Source organism: Ornithorhynchus anatinus, chromosome 1 (genome assembly GCF_004115215.2).
Source record: "Ornithorhynchus anatinus isolate Pmale09 chromosome 1, mOrnAna1.pri.v4, whole genome shotgun sequence".
Taxonomy (NCBI): domain Eukaryota; kingdom Metazoa; phylum Chordata; class Mammalia; order Monotremata; family Ornithorhynchidae; genus Ornithorhynchus; species Ornithorhynchus anatinus.
Window position 1 is genome coordinate 91,644,187 of NC_041728.1, and position 24,076 is coordinate 91,668,262.

At 42.7% G+C, this 24,076-nt stretch overlaps 2 long non-coding RNA genes across 2 annotated transcripts in view; one reads left to right on the forward strand and one right to left on the reverse strand.

Moving 5' to 3' along the window:
- Positions 1-10,635: 10,635 nt before the first annotated feature.
- Positions 10,636-23,781, forward strand: LOC114813381. The gene is made up of 2 exons (XR_003761107.2): positions 10,636-10,792; positions 23,539-23,781. It is a non-coding gene; the product is annotated as an uncharacterized LOC114813381 (long non-coding RNA).
- LOC114813370 overlaps positions 12,172-24,076 on the reverse strand; it is a 63,209-nt gene continuing 51,304 nt past the window's right edge. Inside the window, exons 4-5 of the long non-coding RNA XR_003761096.2 lie at positions 23,277-23,382; positions 12,172-13,656 (exon numbers count right to left, since the gene is read on the reverse strand). This is a non-coding gene — a long non-coding RNA (uncharacterized LOC114813370). The remainder of the gene's footprint in view (positions 13,657-23,276; positions 23,383-24,076) is intronic.

Consider the following 24,076-nt stretch of genomic DNA (forward strand, 5'->3'; position numbering starts at 1 on the left):
CATCCGTGGTGGCAGTATCCCAATTTCAGTTCAATATAAAATAGCTGTTTAGGGATCCTGCCATCATCTATTTTTCTCACTCATCCCACCAAATGCAGCTCTTTTGAGCTCTCCATCCAAACTGCCATCATGCTCGTCCAAGCACTTGTCATATCCTGTTTTGACTCCTGCATCAGCCTTCTCACCAACTTCCAAACTATATTTCACTCTACTGCCAGATCATTTTTCTAGTGTGTTATTCTGCACACATCTCTCTGCTACTCAAAATTCTCCAGAGGGTGTCCATCAATCTCCACATTAAACAGAAACTCCTTACCTTCAGTTTTAAGGATCTCAATCAGCTCTCTGCCTCCTACCTAACTTTGCTTGTCTCCCAGGCTGCACATTTTGTTCCTCTAGCACAAACTAATTACACTACCTCTCTATCTCATCTTTCTTGCTCTGACCTCTTGTTTGTGTCTTCCTCTCTGCCTGAAACTCTCTTTCCCTTCACATCTGACAGACCACCACTCTCCCCTGCTTCAAAGCTCTACTAAAATAATACCTCCTCCAGGAGGCCTTCACTGGCTAATTTCTAACCCTCCCATTTTATTTCCCTTCCTACTGTATTACCCTTGCACTTGAGTTCAAACCTTCTAAGCACTTAGATACTCGCCATCTCCACCCCACAGCACTTATGTGTATATTCTGATACTCTGTTGCTAAAAATGATTTTAATATTTGTCACCCCTGTTCGAGATGATCAGTGTCCTCGAAGAGCTTACCAAGTGTTTAGTACAGTGCTCAATCTCACTGATTGATACTCTGAAAAGTAGCTTCAATTCTAGGAGTCTTATAATATTGGTCCAGGCTTCATTATTTGTGATGCAAATTGAGTTGTCATGCCTGGCAGGTGGTGCAATGTCAAAGGAGAAAAGTGACCAAGGGACTATAGACTTCCACCAAGCCATGAACTTCTACCCATCATTTAAGATGCTGTGGTCTTTGTACATGACAACAGAGTGGCTTTGAAGAACAGAGATTGCTTCACTCCCATCACAGACAAGGAGTGATGCTCAAAAGATGATAACAGCAATTTAATAATCTCCTCAGCCACCCTTCAATTCTTGAAGATGAAGCCCTTCAAATTGTAGCAAACTTTCTAATATATAAAATCGTGACCCTTGTCCAAATTATTAAGGAAGTCATCATGAGAAGAGGCATAGAAAAAGGCCAAAATCTATGAACCCAGTGCATACTCATTAAGCACTTAGTACAGTGTCTAGCACATAGTAAGCACTGAACAAATACCATAAAATTTAAGTACAAACAGAGGATTTAAAGATTTATGAAAGCTCTTCCTCAATATAAGGAAAACTGGGGTGATACTACAGGATCTCAAGAACACCTCCATTATTACCACCTTGATAAAGAAAGGCTAAAGATTCAGAGGACCCGGGTTTTAATCCTGGCTCTGCCACTTGACTTGTGTGACCCTGGGCAAATCCCTTTCCCATGTATCAGTGTCCTCACCTTGTAGATTGAAAATTTAATATCTTTGCTTTCTCATACTTTAGCTGTGTGCCCAATGAGGGGCAAGGACTGCATCCGACCTGATTATAATGTACCTACCGCAGTATGAAGTACAGTGCTCGGAACACAGTAAGTGCTTAACAAATACTACCTTCTGGGGAAGCAGCATGGCCTAGTGGAAAGAGCACAGGCCTGGGAGTTAGAGATCCGAGGTTCTAATCCCAGCTCTGCCACTTGCCTGCTATGTGACTTTGGGCAAGTCACTTGACTTCTCTATGCCTCCATGACCTCAACTGTAAAATGGGGATTAAATACCCATTCTCACTCCCTCATAGACTGTGAGCCCCATGTGGGAAAGGAATTGTGTCCAATCAAATTATCTTGTCTCTTCCCTAGTGTTTAGAGCAGTGCCTTACATGTAGGAAGTACTTAATAAATACCACAAGTATTATTATTATACCACAGTTATTATTTTTAAAGATCATATGAAGGTAGATTGCTATCCCTAGCAAAAGCCAGAGTACTTCTGGATCGACTAGTGAAAAGTATCATTGACCAAACATTCCCTTAACCACTATGTAGTGTCAAATAACAGTGTGGTACAGCCAAAATTCTTTCATTCATTCAGTCACATTTATTGAACACTTACTGTGTGCAAAGCACTGTACTAGGCCCTTAGGAGAGTACAATATAACGATAGACACAATCCTTGTCCATTATGAGCTTACAGTCTGATACTTGCAGTGTGTCAGGTGCAAGAAACATACCCATTTGATGCTATTTATGTCTGTCTGTTTGTTTTGTTGTGTCTCCCCCTTCTAGACTGTGAGCTGGTTGTTGGATAGGGATTATTTCTATCTGCTGCCGAATTGTACTTTCCAAGTGCTTAGTACAGTGCTCTGCACACAGTAAGTGCTCAATAAATATGATTGAATGAATTAATGGTGTCATAATCTCTTTACGGTTTTCATTGACTCTCTGAAAACAATTGACACCATCAGGAAATCTAGATTTTGAAAATTACTTAGTAAATTTTGCCACCTGAAAAAATTCTGTGACTATTTCATGACAGCAAGACCGAGTGAGTCAGAGCTGAGAGTAAAGGTGCCCTGCCTGATCGATTCCCCATCACCAATGGGGTAAAGCAGGGATGGGCCCAGGCCTGTTTAATTCACTTTTCACAGAGTGATTAGAAGAGGTAACAAGAGATCTGAATGCAGATGATGGAGTACTCTTCGGCTCCTCAGGGAAAATCTTCCCACCCTGTAGACATCAAGCATTATCCAAAGTCCTAGAGACAGCCGATCAAGAATCTCTGAATCGCTCGCTAAACCTTAGAGGCATATATCTCAGAAAGCATGCAAATCACTGAAGATGGCTTTACTGAATCAACTCAATGTAATGGGCTGACAATGAGCCTAAAGAAAACCAAATAAAGTGTTAGCTTACACCAGGGAAGCTATGCATATGACCAAAAAATCTACACTGGCAACGTAACCAGATGATAAACACTGACACAGAATCCTGTTCCCTAGGCCACCTGCAGACCAATGCTGCAATGATAAACATGGAGGTAGAAAATTGAAACCTTTTGAGAGACTGCCAGGCAGAATGAGGGGAGGAGTTTGGAATTAGATTCCAGACCAAACTAAAAGTTTGCAGAGCTGTAAAGTTGTCCCACCTGCTCAATGGCTCAGATTCCTGGACTTCTTACAGATGCCACATCTGAAGACGTTAGCAAATTCTATCACCATCATTTAGGAAGACTCTATATCAAATGACAAGACAGGATCACGTTGCCTTCAGGTTCTGTCTACAGTACATACAGCAGCTATTTAAGTTTGTCTAATAACTGTTCAAACCATTCATTAATGAGAATCCCATTTGAAACAATCCTAATTGCCTGAAAAGAGTGAACTAAGCACAAATTAATTAATTCTGATCTCACAGATGTAGGCTGGATAATCAGAATAAACCGTGAACAGAGAGAGTTAAGGAAAAAATATCTCTAGTAGGATAAGGATGAACACTTCCAAATTATCTCCTAATTCTTTCAAGATGGATAATTTGTTTTTAAGTCAGTTTTATAAAGAACCATTCATTTTATCAGTACTAGCTAACATATTACCAGACCACAATCATTTTAGTTCTAGGGAAATAACAAATGTGCATGTCACTCAGGCTCTCAGAATAAGTGTGGATTATTTCATTTTTAGCCTAATATCATATTTATTCAGGACCTTTCATTGAAAAGGGCTTTACCAAGTAATTTATAGTAATTGCCTCCTTATAGCATAACAGAATACTATGGAATTATTCAAATATAAAATAAAGAGACAAATAGCAGAAATCAGACATCTGATGTTGAGATTACATCCAGGTCTTTAAATGTGTCAGAGAGAATCACTGGCCCACTTTGTCTATGAAGCGTATATTAAGTGCACCTTTTCTGATCCCTTGCCATTAGGGTATTATTGCTCAGACATCAATGGATAGGAAGTATATTCTCTCACCCACCGGACATGTCCTTGAATTGGTTTTGTAGTGGTGGAAGCTCGCATTGAGCAATCTGATTGTCTCATTTTGTGCCTTGTAATCCAGTGAGACAAATGGGTTTAGTCTGTGGTGGTAGAAGACAATGTACTGAGGCAGTACTGAGAGTGGTTCTGAGGCTGTACCACTTCTGCCCTAGTGTTATCAGTGAAGTGGGCAGGAGAGATGAGGGAAAGGAGAGCAGGATGGCATTCAGTCTAATAAAAATAATATCCTGATTATTGTAATAATTATATGTAACACATTATAATGATCATGGTACTTAATAAATGCTTGATATGTGCCAAGCACTGTTCTAAGCACTGGGGTAGATGCAAGTTAATCAGGTTTGACACAGTCCCTGGCCCATATGGGGTTCATACTCTTAATTCCCATTTAACAGATGAGGTAACTGAAGCCCAGAGAAGAGAATTGACTTGCCCAAGGCAACTGAGAGCCCATCATTGGGCAGGGATTGTCTCTATCTGTTGCCGAATTGTACATTCCAAGAGCTTAGTCCAGTGCTCTGCACATAGTAAGAGCTCAATAAATACTATTGAATGAACATAGCACAAGTGGAAGATTAGAACACAGGTCCTTCTGACTCCTAGGCCCACGCTTTATCCACTAGGCCACACTGCTTCTCTATTGCTTGGTTGTCCCAAAGGGAAACTCCATTGGTGGATTCCAGGCTAGTGGTTGCCTGGAAGAATTGCACTCAGCTTGGTCCTGACCCCAGCCCTACTCTGAATCTTTGGCTGCCACAGTCTGAGGGGTCAGGAGTCAGATCACACCAGCTGCAGAATCTGCTGCCCAGTGGCCCTTCTCTAAGCCTTGTTGGAGGGGTTGGTGGGGAAGGAGCAGGAAAGGGGCAGCCTGTCCTGGAAACAGGCCTGAAGCTTAGAAGGACCATACTGAAACCCTTTCTATTTTCTCCCCACCCCCAACCACAATCTCCAGTGTGGCTTCCCTGACTGCAAACTATGCCCAGTACTGAATTGAACATATCCTTTGTATATAACTGTACTGGGTACTTGGGAGAGTACAAAATAAGTAAAATCCACAGTCCTCTGCCCTTGAGGAGCTTAGAGTCTAAAAGGGAAAATGGAGAAACATAAATTATTTAGAAAAAGTAGGAAGAAGAGGGCAAACAAAGCTACAATTGGTAATAGAAATAGTAAGAATGTGGGAGAATGAATAACTTATTCAATGAGTAAATATATGGCGTAGTACCTAAAGATGTATATGTACACAGAGAGAGATTTCACATATAGTCATCTATCTAAAGATACGCAAGTGCTAAGGATGACTGTTTCGGCTGACAACCTCAGGTGGTGGACATTACTGGGGGAGTCCTCCTAGTGGAGGAGGATTTTCAGGAGAACTCTGAAAAATGGTCTGATGAATTTGGAGGTGCAGGGAGTTTGAGATGAGGGGATGGGAGAGGGGAAGGGATAGAGAAGCAGCGTGGCTCAGTGGAAAGAGCCTGGTCTTGATAGTCAGAGGTCAAGGGTTCAAATCCCTGCTCTGCCACTTGTCAGCTGTGTGACTGTGGGCAAGTTACTTAAATTCTCTGTGCCTCGGTTACCTCATCTGCAAAATGGGGATGAAGACTGTGAACCTCACGTGGGACAACCTGATGACCCTGTATCTACCCCAGCGCTTAGAACAGTGCTCTGCACATAGTAAGGGCTTAACAAATACCAACATTATTATTATTATTATTATTATAAGGCTCAAAGAGAAGGCAAGTTTGGACCAGTGAAGAGTGTGAGCTGGGGAACAGAAAGCAATGAGAGCCATAGAAATGCTTTGGAAACTCGATATGGAATCTGACCCTGCCCCGCATAAACATGATATTCCCAGGTGATTTTCAAGCTTCACCCTGCCACAAAGTACCTTCAATTTCACCAGGTCACAGCTCCCCATTTTCAAAGCCCTTCTGAAATTCCACCTTCTCCCCGAAGAGGTCAGATGTGGGTCACTGGGGACTTCGCTCCTTGCTGCTCAGATTGGGACAGGTAGGTTAGATAGATTGCTTGGGTATTTCACTAGGACCGCAGGTAAATTAGACTGCTGGGGCAGTTCACTGGAACTGCTGGTAGGTTAGATTGACTTCTGGGGAAGTTCACTGGAACTGCTGCTGCCATCTGTTCTGTAAGTTAGAGCAGAAGCCTTTTTGTTTAACAAAAGTAAGCTTCCCTGTGACAACCCCCAGCCAATTCTGTGGAGACCAAACTTAAATTGCAAATCTTTTTAAAATCTGTAGATGAGAGGATTGAATGGCACATCAGTGGCCAACCCAAAAATAACAGTGGTGGTATTTAGGTGCTTACTATTTGCAAATTTGCCAAGTACTGAGGTAGATGCAGTACAATCAAGTGTTTAGTGCTCGACTCACCACATATTCATTTCTCAATAAATACTGTTGAATGATTTAAAAAAAAATAGAAGATACATGGGGCTCAGTGTCTAAAGGGGAGAACTGATTTTTAAATTTAAAGATGAGAAAATTGAAGCTTAGGGTAGTTAAGTGACTTGCCCAAGATCATCAAGTAAGCAAGCAATGGAGATGGAATCAGAGCCAAAATCACCTGACTCCCAAGGGTTCAAGCAGATTTTCAGACCCATCAAGAGCACAGTCTAGTACCAAATACAATAGAAAACATCCTATCCATCAAACTTCAAACCAATACTCTTCAGGTCTTATCTCTGTTTTGAACAAAAGCATAAGAATTTTTATAACAGTGCACTGCACACAATAAGCACTAAATAAGTGCTATTGATAGATAAGTAGCAAACTTGCTTTTTATCACTTTTCTAAAACATCATTCAGCGCTGGTCTCCTCACTCCTAAAAACCTTCCAATCTTGACCAATTCTTGACTGCCTCAAGCCAAAATCTTGATCACTGCCTTTAGTGCACTCCATCAGCTCTCCCCCTTTTACCTATCAACTCTCTTCCTTGACTCTACTCCAGATCACATTCTTCATTCCTCTTAAACTCACCTTCACACGGTGTCTTGTCTTCAACTCACTCACCTCCAAATGCTTGCTCTCACACATCCTCCTATCTGGGATACCCTCCCTCTTCCAATCTGCATCTACAGTGCTCCTTGTATTTCAAGTCCCTGAAATCCCTTCTATCTACCAGGCCTTCTTTGATTATTTTTTCTCCTCCTCAGGTAATATCCTTCATACTACCTCTTCAGCCCCTGACACAAAATCACAACATCCATATTCATTCCATAAATAAATATTTGCATTCTGTACTACTAGAGCATTTACATACCCACATATCCATAATTTCATTCTCTTTCTCTCCCTACACTGTAGATTGTAAGTTCCTTGAAGGCAGGGAATTGTGTCTTGTAAATCCCTGCTCTGCCACTTGTCAGCTATGTGACTTTGGACAAGTCAGTTTACCTCTCTGTGAATCTGCAAAATGGGAATTAAGACTATGAGCACCACATGGGACAATCTGATTAAATTATATCTACCCCAGTGCTTGGATGCTTGGAACATAGTAAGCACTTAACAAATACCATTATTATGAGAAGCAGCTTGGCTTAGTGGAAAGAGCATGGGCTTGGGAGTCAGAGGTCATGGGTTCTAATCCCAGCTCTGCCACTTAAAAGCTGTGTCACTTTGGGTAAGTCACTTCACTTCTCTGTGCCTCAGCTACCTCATCTGTAAAATGGGGATTAAGACTGTGAGCCTCGTGTGGGACAACCGGATTACCTTGTATCAACCCCAGTGCTTAGAACAGTGTTCTGCACATAGTAAGTGCTTAACAAATACCATAATTATTATTATTATTAAAATGGGAATTGAGACTGTGCACCCTGCATGGGACAACCTGTTTACCTTGTATCAACCCCAGCACTTAGAACAGTGCTTGGCACATAATAAGCACTTAACAAATACCATCATTATTATTATTATTGTACTCTCCCATGCCTTTAATACAGTGCTCCTTAGAAAGCAGCATCATGAATACTATTGATTGACCGGGTGATTAAGAAAGCCTGATTCTGCAATTCTTCAAACAGATGTTTATAATGCATGTTCATTGCCATTGGTATTTCACTTGTCTTAAAAACATGTGACTTTGGCAACGTGGCACATAGATTTTCCTTTGGGAAGATAATGAATTTGTGCTCAATTGTGGGCTAAAAGGTCCTGGGTTCTTTCCATGCAATCTCATTTAAGGGTCTTTCTGCCAATGACTTGTTCCTCTGAGGTCTCCTGGCCCAGTCTCCTTACTTAACACCTTACTTTTGCAAACTGCTCAAACTGGCTCTACCAGAGTTTTCTAAGTAAACAAGTCCATGTATGAACTCCTCCAACCAATGGGTACTTTTCTACATTTTTTTATACTATTAATTCCAGATATACCCTACCAGGTATTTGTTCAGAGCTCTTAATTTCCCAAAGTGATTTCACAATTAATCATCTAATTTTATCCTTACAGTATCACAGTGAGAGAGGGAGGAACAGGTAGCCTTGATTTACAAACAAAGAACCTGAGGCTCAGAGTTACTTGACCAAGATCCCATGGCTGATGAGTGGCAAACTGGGACTAGAAAACGGTCTTCTAAGTCCCAGCCTCATGCTCTTTCCAGGAAACTGCCAAAGGCTCAGACTCCTTTTTCCATCTATATGGACTGTAGGTAACCATGACCTTATTGAAAGCTGAATTCCCCATGGATCTAGAGTCAAATGTCTGTGGCCTTGCCCTCCCTTACCCTCCCCTCCATTCATTCATTTGATCTCTCTCTCTCTCTATCTCTCTCTCTCCCCCACCTCTGGCCCATCCCCATCCTCATTCCAGAAGAATGAAGTGGTGGAAGCACATTCACTTGGGTATATTGTACTCTCCCAAACACTTAGTACAGGTCCCTGCACAAAGTAAGCTCTCAATAACTACCATTGATTCCTATGTAACTCCCTTCCTATAAGATGCCTCTTACATGTGCAGCTGAGAAGAGAATCAGCATGGCTTAGTGGAAAGAGCACAAGTTTGGGAATCAGAGGACATGGGTTCTAATCCCGGCTCCACCACTTGTCTGCTGTTTGACCTTGGGCAAGCCACTTAATTTCTCTGTGCCTCAGTTACCTCATTTGTAAAATGGGGATTAAGACTGTAAACCCCACATGGGACAACATGATTAGCTTGTACCTCTACCCTGTGCTTAGAACAGTGATTGGCACATATTGAGCACTTAAATACCATAATTAATATTAATATTATTACCAGACATTCAATCTTTTTGACCTTTATCTTTTGTGGACATGAATAAGTTTAGAGAACTTATAGGAGAAGGAGGTTCAGAACTGTCCCACCCCAATTAGACTGTCTGATAGTCTGATTCAGACCATAGTTACCTGGATCATGACAGATGATTTTGACTGGCACTGCTAAGGGTAAATCAATTAATGATATCTGTTGAATGCTTACTGTGTGCAGAGCACAGTACTAAGTGCCGGGGAAAGTACAATATAATAGAGTTGGTAGTCTAGACTGTAAGCTCATTGTGGGCTGGGAATATGTCTGTTTATTGTTATATTGTACTCTCCCAAGTTCTTAGTACAGTGCTCTGCACACAGTACGCACTCAGTAAATACGATTGAATGAATGATCCCTGTCCACAGAGAGCTTACAGTCTACAGGTCCTTTATAGTTCTTCACAAAACCATCTTCTGGTGGTTCTCTTGGGCAGTGGGATAAAACTTGAAAGCTGCACATGTGGAAAACTGCCATGCTAGCAAATGAACCCTATTCTGATACCACACAGGCAGAACTCCCACAGCCTTAAAGTAGAATTCAGGATACATTTTGACTGCAAAATCGACCCCACAATAAGTGTACCTACTGTGCGCCAGCCCCCTGTGATGGATAAACCCAGTGAACACAGCTCCATCCCTTGTTTCTCACTTATAATAGTTCAGCTCTTCCAGTCTCCTGGGGTCTTTTAATACAGGGAGCAAACATTCTCTCAGGACCCAAATCAGACCACAAAACTCATTTCACATGTGAATGACCTAATCAAATTTGAACACAAGTCTCCAGGGCCAAAAATTAGCTCTCCCTACCACCTACCTTCAATATAATTATTTTGAAAACATAAGGCATTCTTTTAGATGGCATTACAACATCTGGGGAAACAAAGCTTTATGTAGCTGGTCGCACGTGCTCTATAAATTAAGACAGTGTCAGTTTCAAGCACCTGGTGCTGTAAAACGTTTGCTTGATTAGATGTTTTTCTGCCAAAGAGATTTTTTAATAAGGCTTTCATACATTCCATTTAAAAATACATAGGAACCTGTTAGCCAGGACTTTCACCTGAAGAGAAGAATGAAGTACTGATGTGATGCAATCATTCCTTTTTCTGTGCTGACTTAGTTATGACTTAAGGTACCTGGTACCCACTTAAAGGAAGAAGAGAATATTTTTTAATTCCATTTTTTTCTAATGTTCAGTTCATTTACTTAGAAAAATCCCAGCCATCCCATAAGTCACTTTTTGAGCTTATTTTCCTCCCTCTGATAGCATATTATCCCTACTGTGTCTCTGTCTTCACAGCTCATAGGATTATTCCAGAGCAGGATGAATCTGGAGAGTGAAGGAACCTTCTTTTAAAAGACAAGAATTCAGCTCATTAAGATTTGAACTCAGGATTTGCTTTGGAAGGCTACTTTGACCACACTACTGAAAAAGATGCATGTGACAGAAGAGAACAGAAAAGGTGCTGTGCTCTCCCTTCAAAAATGCCAATCAAAGAAGAACCTCTGTCATTTCTGTTCTTTCATTTCTGATGTGTTGCATGCTGCACATGAAGGCTGAGTTGTGAGGTCCGTGGCTGACACAGACCAAGCATGTAAATGCTTGCAATGGTTTCTGTTCGATGGCTAGAACTATTTTTTGCCTGAAGTATTTCTCTTTCACTTCAGCAATGCATTTGTCAGTTAATCAATCAATGGTATTTTTTGACTTCTTTCTATATGTTGAGCACTGATCTAAGAGCTTGGGAGAGTAGAGTTACAGCAGAGTTGGGAGAAAAGTTCTCTGCCTTCAGTGTGGTTATAGTCTTGAGGAGAGCCTTCAGTACTCTCCCAAGAGTTTAGTACAGGGCTCTGCACACAACAAGGGCTCAATCAATATAATTGAATGAATGAATAGAGGGACTGTACAGCTACATGGCACCAAGAAGACTGCCTCATGAGGTAAGTTCCTAAGCATTAGTGTCAGTGGAGCCCATTTTAAGGTTGGACTGTAGGATTGAGCTTGTTTCTTTCTTCTGGCCACTTCTGGAGCATGATGCCTTGCTATGTTATCCAAATAGAATCATCTCAGGCATCTTCTGGTTTTTCGTCCATTCTAAATGACTGCCCTATGGCAGTTGAGCTCTGATCGCCAGAGCCTCTGGGCCTGTGATCCTGCAACTCTGAAGGACTTCCATGTCAATCTTTGTTTTCTGGCTGACCACGCTTTTCTTCCAGAGCTTCAATTTTCCAGTCACTGCAGTGGCCATGCAATACAATTACATATAGTAGTGTTTCGTGAGAAGATGTTGTCTATATAACAGAAGTTTTCATCAGATCTTAATTTCATACTGCTAATAATAATAATGTTGGTATTTGTTAAGCGCTTACTATGTGCAGAGCACTGTTCTAAGCGCTGGGGTAGATACAGGGTAATCAGGTTGTCCCACGGGAGGCTCACAGTTAATCCCCATTTTCTAGATGAGGGAACTGAGGCACAGAGAAGTTAAGTGACTTGCCCATAGTCACACAGCTGACAAGTGGCAGAGCTGGGATTCGAACCCATGACCTCTGACTTCCAAGCCCGGGATCTTTCCACTGAGCCACGTTGCTTCTCTAAAATTGGTATTTGTTAAGCGCTTACTATGTGCAGAGCACTGTTCTAAGCGCTGGGGTAGATACAGGGACATCAGGTTGTCCCACGTGAGGCTCACAACTCATACTATCGGTGGCTACTCTCAGAGAAGATTCTGTGGTGTTGTTTTTAAACTGGAACATGGCTTAAGTCTTTTGCAGATTCATTTATAACTCAAATGTTTAGCAACTCATGCAAAACATTGAACAAGCCATCCATTGTCTCCAAAAGTGTTGGTTACAATTTTATAATTATCCATAAATAGAACCTTTGTCATCTTTGTCTTCACACAAAGTCACAGGAAATTCAAAAGTCCACCAACTTGGAGATACTATAAATCAGCATCAAGTTCTATGCCCCTTACTGCATCAAGGAAAATGATACATGTGATTCTTAAAGAATGGAACTTTGAGCAATTTAGGGAAAAGACGCATCTCAAGATTTAGACAATATTTTCCAAGGTAGTTGCTGTCAGTGTTTATCACACATGTAAAGTTTTAATTGGTTTTAAAAGTAGTTATATATCGGAGCACGTTCATAGAAACAGAGTTCTTAAAGAAATCAGTCTGGGCTTAAACACATGAAACCAGGGACAAGTAAAATAGTTAATAAGTTGAAAATCTGATCCAAAGCATGAGGCCTGCATTTCCTTAGGCCTCTGATTTTCTTTCACCAGATCATTTCTATGACACTAATTACTGTGGGAAGCGATTTTGCAGCCTAGTAAAAGGTTTGGCAGGGCTGAAGACTTTTTGAATCAAACTGGAGAAGTACTGAACGTGCATACGAGTAGAAAGTTCTATCTTCTGGCCTGAAGCTAGCTCTGCCTTTCTCTTTTAGTGCTAGAAATTTGAAATGAAGAATGAGTTAAAAAAAAAAAAAACTATGAATGTCCTTTCCCCAGTTCCCTGTTGAACCCAGCTCCTAAGCTTTTCCTCTCAATCCTCTCATTTCCATTCCTCATGCAATGCTGGCATTTCTTCCCTCTCCTGCCCACCCCTGCTTCCCGTCAATCAAAGCCTTTCCACCAAAAGGTTTCACAAATCTTTCTTACCCCTAATTAGCTGAGCTCATTTAATGGTTCTCCCAGTGAGCCTTTGGCTCTGTCCGCTCCCTTAGATGAATAAGGAGGGGAGGGTACTTCTAATGTTCAACTCATTGAGCTCCAGGATGTTTGATATGCCCCAGAGTGTTTGGTATAATAGAGGGTGTAGAAATTCAAAATGCTTCTCGTCCCCTTGTCCATTCTCCTTAAAGGAGCGAGGGAGGGCGGGCTCAGACAGCTCTTCGAAGGAGCTTGAAAGGCAAGAAAATTGGTGCCTGCCTAGGGGATATGCACAACATTGTTCTTCCCTTTTGCTACAACACCAGAGCTATTTATTTCTGGGAAACCACCCCAATTCCTTTATGAGAGATTTGAGTCTAATCTACTGCACAGGAGAATACCATGTTTTAAGGCTAACCTGACGCTTCCAATATTCGACTAGCCCTCAGAAACCTTCATTGACCCACCCATCTGTTTCCATAGGGGTGGGAGGTTCGTGGCTCCAAACCATTCACAATGAATTGTGTTCCATACTGCCCGGATGGATTCCTCTTTAGAGCAATATATTTTCTGGACCTGCTGTAATTGATTCCCGAAGAACCTTTTTTTCACTTGATGTCCTTCCACAGTCTCATAAAAATGATCTCCACCTCCAGAGCAAAGGCAACCTGTGGATAAAAGGATGAGAGGCACAGTCATTATTTCCACTACACAACTCACAGACTGTCAAAACCAAAAGTATAACAAAAGGGCTTTATCGGGCTCAAATTCGGTACAATGGCTTTTGACCGACAGGGCATCTCTGAAAAGGTGAAAGGAAGCTGGTGAATTGTACTGGGAGGAAGAGAGCCCAGCAGCCCCAGGGGTAGTATGGGCCAACTGGTTAGAGGGATCTCTTAAAGACTCCTGTAACTGTTCCCTTATTAGCAGCTCACTAGTGGTTTTTATTTGAACCACTGCAAAATACTAGCACTGCTCTCCTGAAAGAAGCTCTGCTCATCTCACTCTAGGACTGCTGTATCAGTCTCCTTGTCTCCAGGCCCTCCCACCTCTACTCTCCATTATACAGTGTGGCAGAAGTATTGTGGCCTAGTGGAAAGAACACGGGCCTTGGAGTCAGAAGGCCCTGGGTTCTAATCCCAATTCTTCCACTTGTCTGCTGTGTGACCTTCGGCAAATCACTTCACTTCTCTGGGCCTCAGTTACCTCATCTGTAAAATGGGGATTAAAATGGTGTGGGACAGGGACTGTGTCCAACCCAATTTGCTTGTATTCATCCCAGGGCTTAGTAAAGTGCCTTACATATAGTAAGTGCTTGACAAAATACCACAATTATCATTAATATTAGTATTATTAGTACCACAGATCATCTACTTGAAGTATCATTTGGCTAACATCTCTCCTCTTCTCAAAACCTTCTGCCAGCTTCCTCTGTCCCTCTGCATCAAGCTCCTCAAAATCGGCTTCAAGGCTTTCACCAACTTTCCCCACTTTAACCTGCTCTGCTCTCTTCCTGCACTGTTTCCCAGCTTATTCCCTACACTCCTCCTAAATGATCCTATTAACTGTACCTTGCTCTTATCTCTCCTGCCTCCGTCCCCTCACTCACTGTCATTTGCACTCTCTTGTATCTGCCACTCCTGAGCCTGCTGAGACACAGAGCACAATAAGCAATTGGATGAGCAGAGCACATGCACATTATGGAGTGCAATAGAAGGTATGTTCACTCATAAAACCAATTTATGGCCAAAGTGACTGGAGCAGGATGCCAATACAGTGTAGCAGTGTCATGACCTAGAAGGTGGTTGACTTTGTAGTCACTGCAATCATGGCTTCCCGTGTTAGCCCGCTATTTTTCAGGACCTTTACACCTTATAGAATGCCCTAGTTGTTTTTTTGGGCAGAAAATTTCACCGCCCATGGCACAACTCAGCAGACACAATATGGACTGAAACCAAGGTCTCCTTATTCTTTCTAGACTGTAAGCTCCTTGTGAGCAGAGAATGTATCTGTTATATTATACTTTCCTAAGTGCTTAGTACAGTGTTCTTCACACTGTAAGTACTCCATAAATACTACTGACTGACTGAACGGTTCCCAGAGCAGTGCTCTTTTTCCCCTAGGCTAACAGCTGGACTCACTCATGCATATAATCTCTGTCAATTAATCAATCAGTTGTATTTATTGAGCACTTACTGTATGCAGAGTGCTATACTCAATGCTTGGAATAGTATGGTACACCAGAGGTGATGGGCACGATTCCCGCCAATAGGGAGCTTATAGTCTAGAGGAGGAGGCAGACATTAAAATAAATTAGAGTTGCGATCATAAAGTGCTGTGGGGCTTAGTGTGGCATGAATAAAGGGTACAAATCTAAGTGCAAGGATGTCGCAGAAAGGAGAGGGAGTCCTCTACCACCTGCTCCAAATTCTTGTAGCTGTCATCTACCACACCCCTGGTCCCACCTCCAACTTCTTTAACCACTTGACCCCTTCGTCACCTTCCTTCTCTCCTTTTCCATGCCCACTCTGATCCTCAGAGACTGTAACATCCACATGGATGTACCTGGTGACTCTTCTGCCGCCCGCCTTCTATCACTCCTTGACCCCACCAACCTCCTGTTCCAGCACATCTTGCCCACTCACAAAAAGGTCACACCCTCAATCTCATCATCTCTTACTGCTGCACTATCTCTTCCCTCACCAACTCTGAAATCCCTCTCTCTGACCATGACCTTCTCACACTCCTCTCTCACACTCCTCCCCCTGTAAATCTGTATTACTCCCCCACAGAAACCTCTACTCTCTTGACCCCATCCATCTCTCTCAAAGCATCACACCTCACCTTGCCTCCCTATCCTCTCTGCCTACTCCTGATGACTAGATTACTGCTCTCAACTCCACCCTCTCTACTCAACTCAACTTGCTCACTCCCCTTTCCTTTCGTCGCTCTCACTCCACTAACCCAAAGCCCTAGATCACTGCCGCTGTCCGCCTCCTCTGCTCTTACGCTTGAGCTGCTGAACACTGCTGGCAAGAATCTAAGCACCATGCCAACTTTGTTCACTTTATATTTATCCTTTCCTGCCTTAACTCTGCCCTTTCCTCTGCCAGGCCAAACCATTTTTCTTCTCTCATTGACACCCATGCCCATCACCCCTGCCAATTGTTCCGGACATTTAACTCCCTCCTCAGGCCCACTGTTCCTCTCCCTCCCCCATCCCTCACCCACAGTGATCTGGCCACTTACTTCATTATGAAAATTAACACCATTAGGTCTGAGCTCACCAAAGTCCCCCCTCCATCCCTCCTGCTCCCAACCTTTTCCCCTGCTTTCCCATCCTTCTCTGTAATATCCTCAGAGGAGATCTCCTCCCTCCTCGCAAGTGCCACCCCCTCCACCTGTGCTTTGGACCCCATTTCCACTCATAAGAACTATTGCCCCTTCCCTCGTCCCCTCCTTAACTTCCATCTTTAGCCATTCACTCTCCAAAGGCTTCTTCCCTTCTGCCTTCAATCATGGCCATGTCTTCCCCATCCTAAAAAAACCCCTCTCTTGATCCCACTGCCCGTTCCAGTTATTGCCTTATCTCCCCCCTACCTTTACTTTCCAAATTCCTAGTCATCTACACTCACTGCCTTGAATTCCTCAACTCCAAATCCCTCCTGACCCCCTCCAGTCTGGCTTCTGTCTCCTCCACTCCACAGAAACTGCCCTCTCAAAGGTCACCAGTGACCTTCTTGCCAAATCCAATGGCTCCTACTCTATCCTAATCCTCCTCAACCTCTCAGCTGTCTTTGACACTGTTGACCATCCCCTTCTCCTCAACATATTATCCAACCTTGGCTTCATGGACTCATCCTCTCCTGGTTCTCCTCTTATCTCTCTGGCCGTTCATTCTCGGTCTCCTTCACGGGCTCCTTCTCCCCCTCCCATCTCCCCCTCCCATCCCCTAACAGTAGGGGTTCCTCAAGTGTTAGTTCTTGGTCCCCTTCGGTTCTCCATCTACACTCACTCCCTTGGTGAACTCATTCACTCCCATGGCTTCAACTATCATCTCTACACAGATGACACCAAATCTACATCTCCTCCCTTTGTTTGCTCTCCCTGGCTCCAGGCTTGTATCTCCTCTTGCGTTCAGGACATTTCCACCTGGATGTCTGCCCGTCACCTAAAACTCAACATGTCCCAAACTGAGCTCCTTATCTTCCCTGCCAACCCCTGTTCTCTCCCTGACTTTCCTGTCACTGTGGATGGCACTACCATCCTTCCCGTCTCAGAGGCCCGCAACCTTAGTGTCATCCTTGACTCTGCTCTCTCATTCACCCCACACATCCAATCCGTCACCAAAACCTGCCCGTCTTACCTTCACAACATCGCCAAGATCCGCCCTTTCCTGTCAATCCAAACTCCTACCTTGCTGACACAATATCTCATAATATCCTGACTGGATTATTGCAGCAGCCTCCTCTCTGATCTTCCATCCTCCTGTCTCTCCCTGCTTCAGTCTATACTTCACTCCGCTGCCTGGATTATCTTTCTACAGAAATGCTCTGGGCATGTCACCCTGGTCCTCTAAAACCTCCAGTGGTTGCCTATAAACCTTTGCGTATAGCAAAAACTCCTCACTCGGCTTCAAAACTCTCCATCACCTTGCCCCCTCTTACCTCACATCCCTTCTCTCCTTCTACAGCCCACCCCATACACTCTGCTCCTCTGCCACTAACCTCCTCACTGTGCCTCATTCTCACTTGTTCCTCTGTCATCCCCTGGCCCATGTCCTACCACTGCCCTGGAATGCCCTCCCTCCTCACATCTGCCAAACTAACTCTCTTTCCCTAATCATAGCCCTACTGAAAGTTCACCTCCTACAGGAGGCCTTCCCAGACTGAGCCCTCCCTTTCCCGCTGTCCCTCCTTCCCTCCCCATTCCCCCCCATCTGCTCTACCCACTTTCCCTCCCCACATCACTTGTATACATTCATATATATTACTTATTACTCTATTTTCTTAATGATATGTATATATTGGTAATTCTATTTATCTATTTTGATGGTATTGATGCCTGTCTACTTGTTTTGTTTTGCTGTCTCCCCCTCTTAGACAGTGAGCCCACTGTTGGGCAGGGATTGTCTTTGTTGCCGAATTGTACATTCCAAGTGCTTAGTACAGTGCTCTGAACACAGTAAGCGCTCAATAAATATGACTGACTTACTGAATGAATGAATGAATGAATGAATGAATAGAGGAAGAGGGCTTAGATGGGGGAAGGCCTCTTGGAGGAGATGTGTTTTTAAGAAAGCTGTGAAAGAGGGAGAGAGATGGTCTTGTTGGGAAGGGAGTTCCGAGGCAGAAGGAGAACGTGGGAGAGGGGTCAGTGGTGAGATTGGCAAGATCAAGGTACAATTAGTAGGTCTGTGTTAGAGGAGCAGTTAAGGAAGAGCAGAGCCTAATGGAAAGAGCCCAAGCCTGGGAGTCAGAGGACCTGGGTTCTAATCCCAAATCTGCCACTTCTCTGCTGTATGACCTTGGGCAAGTCACTTAACTGTTCTGTGCCTCAGTTATCTCATCTGTAAAATAGGAATTAAGACCGTGAGCCCAGATGGGACATAGACTGTGTCCAACCTGATTAGCTCATATCTACCCCAGTGCTTAATACAGTCTCTGGCACATATTAAGGGCTTAACAAATACCATTAAAAAAAAGTAGAACTGTCAGAATTTGGTGACTATAGACCATCTATTGCATCCAGAGCACTGTACTGAACTCCACTCAGAGTGCACAATTAGAATAATAGCCACAGTCCCTGCCCTTGAGGAGCTTGAAATACAGTGGGGGGAAAGAGGCAGACAGAAATTACTTACAAAGAGTGGGAGCAGGAAGAAACACAAAAAATAAACTGGAAGTAGCAATAGATACTATCAATAAGTAGCATGTATTTATTTTTATACAAACTACTATCTCTCTATATGTTTAAATATACATATATACACATAAACAAAATGCATGCATGTGTATATATATAAACAACGCTTGCTATCTTCAACAACAAAGGGCAGCTATTTACAATTATGGATGAAAGAGCAGTTCTGAGCCTTCTTCCACATTTAACAGAGCTTAGAGACACATACCCATCAGTGTTTAATGGTGCTGGTTTGTACACACACAGCTCACTTCTAAAGAATGCGTTCCCTTGAACCACTGTTATCTCCACAGATGAAAAAATGATTATGTTTGACAGAAATAACTATTAAGAAACCTACTTGTGGTGGAGCCTACTCCTCCACTGTGTGTGGTTTAGATACTTTAGAGAAGAAATATTTCCAGGGTAATCTTCAAAACATTGTGTAGGTCACTTCAAAATTGCCTTTCCTTGCATGCATATTTAAAATGCAACTTGGATATTAGAAGAAGGCCATGGTGAAACAATAGTACACTCCCTAATAATTGTCAGTCAGTCAATTGTATTTATTGAGCACATACTGGGTGCAGAACACTGTACTAAGTGCTTGGAAGAGTACAGTTTAACAATAAACAGATACATTCCCTGCCCACAGGAATCTTACACTCTAGAGCGGGAGACAGACATTAGTATTAAATAAATAAATTACAGAAATTTACATAAGTGCTGTGGGGCTGGGAGAGGGGAAGAATTAAGGGAGCAAGTCAGGGAAACACAGCAAGGAGTGGGAGAAGAAGAAAGGAGTACTTAGTCAGGGAAGTTTTCTCGGAAGAGATGTGCCTTCAAAAAGGCTTTGAAGGCAGGGGAGACTAATTGTCTGTCGGATATGAGGAGGATGGGTGTTGCAGACCAAAAGCAGGATGTGGCCACCGGGCTGCCGAGATATATGTGATTGAGGTACAGTTAGAAGGTTAGCATTAGAGGAGCTAAGTGTTCGGGCTGGGTTATAGTATTAGAGTAGTAAGGTGAGGTCCCCTCTAAAGATCTGAAGCCAATGGTGATGAGTTTCTATTTGATGGTTAGGTGGATGGGGAACCTCGGGTGGTTCTTGAGGAGAGGGGAAACAAGGCCTGAAAGTTCCTGTAGAAAAACAATTCAGACAGCAGAGTGAAGTAAGGGCTAGACTGTAAGGTTGTTGTGGGAAGGGAATGTGAATGTGTTTATTGTTGTATTGTACTCCCCCAAGCACTTAGTACAGTGATGTGCATACAACAAGTGCTCAATGAATATGATTGAATGAATGAAAAGGGACAGGAGGCTGGGAGGTCAGCAAGGAAGCAGATACAGTAATCGAGGAGGGAATAGGATAAGTGAATGGATTAACATGGTAGCAGTTTGGATAGTGAGGAAAGGGTGGATTTTAGCAATGATGTGAAGGTTGAAAATACAGGGAGTGATAGGCTGAATATATAGGTTGAATGAGGGAGAGGGGCCAAGATTAACCTCAGGTTATGGGTTTGTGGGATGGAAGGATGGCGGTACAGTCTACAGTGATGGAAAAATCAGAATGAGGACAGGGTTTGGTTGGAAGGAGAGGTTCTGTTTTAGACATGTTAATTGTGGTACAAGTGCTGATTATATATCAAGCACTATACTAAGTGTGGGGTAGATACAAGATGATCACAGCAGCATGGCTTAGTTTATATAGCATGGGCCTGAGAGTCAGAAGGACAAGGGTTCTAATTCTGGCTCCACCATGTCTGCTGTGTGACCTGGGGCAACTCATTTAACTTCTCTGGGCCTCAGTTACCTCATCTGTGAAATGGGGATTAAGAGTTTGAGCCCCATGTTGGACAGGGACTGTGTCCAACCTGATTAACTGGTATCTACCCCAATGCTTAGAACAGTGGTTGGCACATAGTAGGTGCTTATTATTATTAATATTATTATTGTTATTCAGAGTTCTGGTCCTACATGGGTTTCACAGTTTATGTGGGAGAGAGAAGGAATGTAAGCCCTATTTTACAGATAAGGAAAATGAGGCAAAAAGAAATAAAGTCACTTGACCAAGATCACACTGCATGCAAGTGGTGGATCCAAATTAGAACTCAGGTCGTCTGACCCCCAGGCCCGCACTCTTTCTGCTAGGCCACAGTGCCTCAAAATCTTGTTTCTGTGATGTCAGTGGAATCACATTGGTAGAAATCATTCATACACCACTGTAATAAGTGCTGAGAAAAGTTCCAAGGTTCTTGATCCAAATTTGGGCCTGCCCTACAGATGGTTCTCAATTTAAAATGATGATGGGGAAGAGGGCAAAAACACAGGAACAGAACAACAACTCAGCAATACAGTTTTCCTTCTCTACTACCTTGCCCAATCACTGTCTCCCTCTTTAAGCACTTAAGGAATGCCCCCTTCCCCTAAACCTCAATTATATATCCTTACATTAGTTTGCTTCTCCCACTGTAGTCATTTTTCGTGTCTGCCTCCCCTGTTAGACTATAAAACCCTTAAGGACAGGGACTGTGTCTACCGACTGCCCTGTTCTCTCCCAAGTGCATAATACCAGTCTCTGCACCCAAAAAGTGCTCAATAAAAACTACTGATGGATAGAGCTCAACAACAGCAGTTGCAACAAGAATAGTCACTTAGCTCCGTTGGGAGGGAACAGTCCTGAGTCCTTACTAATCCAGGCAGAGCCATCCCTGGTCCCATCCACCACAGCCTAAACAGCATTTCAACTGATAGTCTACTGCTATGTTGCACTGCAATCTGGAAAGGTGCAGCTCTTATTGAGGACAAGCTTCACAAGGAACAGGAGAGAAGGAGGCAAAAATGGAGAGTTCCATATGCTTCAAACAACAGATACGCCAGCAAGGCGAACTGTAGTCTTTATGCTTGCACCCTATGGCTATGACTGAGTTCCTCATAGACCTTTACAACACGTGCACTCACAGGAGAATTCTTTTGTAGTCAGTGACATCTTTGTTGAATATAAAGAATAACTAGATCTGGATAGAGGGAGAGACAAAAGAGTTATATAGATATAGAGACAGATAGATATAGACATAGATCTATGGATTTCTATTTAGCAGGAGGTTGTGTCAGCCCAGGAGGACTGCAGTGGTCAAAGGACTCCATGTTTTGTCAGCAGAAAATTCTGTCACAACTGCCACATGATTTTTGTGGCATATGGAGAGGCTCGGGGAATGGGGAGGTGGGTGGCAGAGACACAGTGCCAGGAGGAAGCAGGCATGTTCTAGGATAATTAGCTAATCACATGTTGCCCTTCCCTATATCCCCTAGAGGTTTGGGGATACAGGTATTTTTATCCCCATTTTACAGATGGGAAAACTAAGCTCCAGAGAGGTTAAGTGATTTACCTGTGGTCACCCAGCAAATCAGTGGCTGGCTCAAGAACCCTGGCATATTTTCTAAGTATATCTCATTAGTTCATGTTAAAACTTTCTTTAGAAATGCCTATTGTGTTGGCGGGCCTCACAACACCACCCTAATGATGAAGGACCTCAAATTGCATTAGTTGGTATTCTCATCCCCTCAAGAGCATTTTCAGTTTTCTGCTAAACAGTTCAACACCGATCATAGTAGTGTGAAACAGTCAGCTTTAGGAGCCTAGTCTGAGTAAAAGCTCAGTGTTTATCATTAAGCTTCAGATCAGGACAATCAAAAACTGCTCTTCTACATGTGCACCTGAAGGTTATTGACATGCTAAACTAGGGACAAATATCTTATATTTGTCCTTAAAAAACCCACCCTCCAAACTCCACAATCTCCTTCATCTTCTCTGCCCTCTGAAGAGCTATTTCAGGATAAATAATAATCTAGTGCATTCTAGAAGGCTTAAAAGAACAAGACCCTTCAGGTCCTTAATTTCTGGACTGTGGTACAGATTTTGGAAGGAATATCCTAAATAACTCATGAGACGCTGAAGACACCACCTAAAAACAAGACAGCTTTTAGGATGTGGATTTTAGACTGTATTGAAATCAACTGATGAACAGCTGAATTCTTTCTTTTGACTAATGAGACAAGCACATTAATTAAGAAACAAAAATGTTCACTGCTCCTTCTCAATTGACTCATTCTCATTAGAAGGAGAATGCTTTTCCTGTGCAGCAACAGAAGATGGTGTAAATTTTGGGCACACCTGCTGTCATCTCCTGAAGCTTCACCAGAAAGTATGAGAAGCTTTCCCAATTCATCCAAACCTCATTCCAGGGCTCACTACTTAATTATCTTCCCTATTACTACCATGCAACCCATAAGCCTACTACTAGGAAAGCATCCTATGCATCAGGAAAAATTGCTGCCAAAGGTAATGAGTTGAAAAAGCAGAATTAAATCTGTTCTGCTGCTTCAGTACCTGCAGCAGACACATTCTGCCAAATGCCATTATATCTTGTTGAGAGATCCCTGCATTCCCCAGGTCTTTCTGTATCCAGGCTTGCCCCACTTCAGACTTCAGTGACCTCCAAAGGAAAAAAAATAATAATGAGCATTTGTTTGCGATTCATGGTGTTTTTTTCACTTCTGGTTCCTTTTCTCTCGATCTTTAAGCCCTGCTGTTGGTTCAGTGGATAGAGTATGGTCTGGAAACATTTTTTCATTTGTTTTTTTTTGTCCAGGTTCTGGCTGCAACTGTGATGTAGATGAAGTAGGCCCATGGACTGACTGCATTCTTACTTGATGCATCCCCAGTATTCAGCAGGAACATGACTAATCTTTCAAGTGCCCCTGAACAAATCACTACCATTACAATCAATTTCTTTGTACAAGTTCTCAATCCTGAAGTCTAAGGACCAAGGTTCATCATCTGTTCTTGATAAAATAACCCATCATTTATTAACAACATGTTGCTCTCCAGATTACAAATATTGTGTTTCGTTTTTTTAATTGTGTTTGTTAAATGTATATTATGTGCCAGACACTATATTAAACACTGGGGTAGACACAAGATAATCAGTCCATGTCCCACATGGGACTCACAGTCTTAATCCTCATTTTACAGGTAAGGTAAATGAGGCAGAGAGAGGTTAACTGACTTTCTCAAGACCACACAACAGACAGGCACAACACAACAGACACAACAGGCAAGTGGCAGAGCTGGGATTAAAGCAGCATAAAGCATGAATCAAGTAGTATGGCGTAGTGGATAGAGCATGG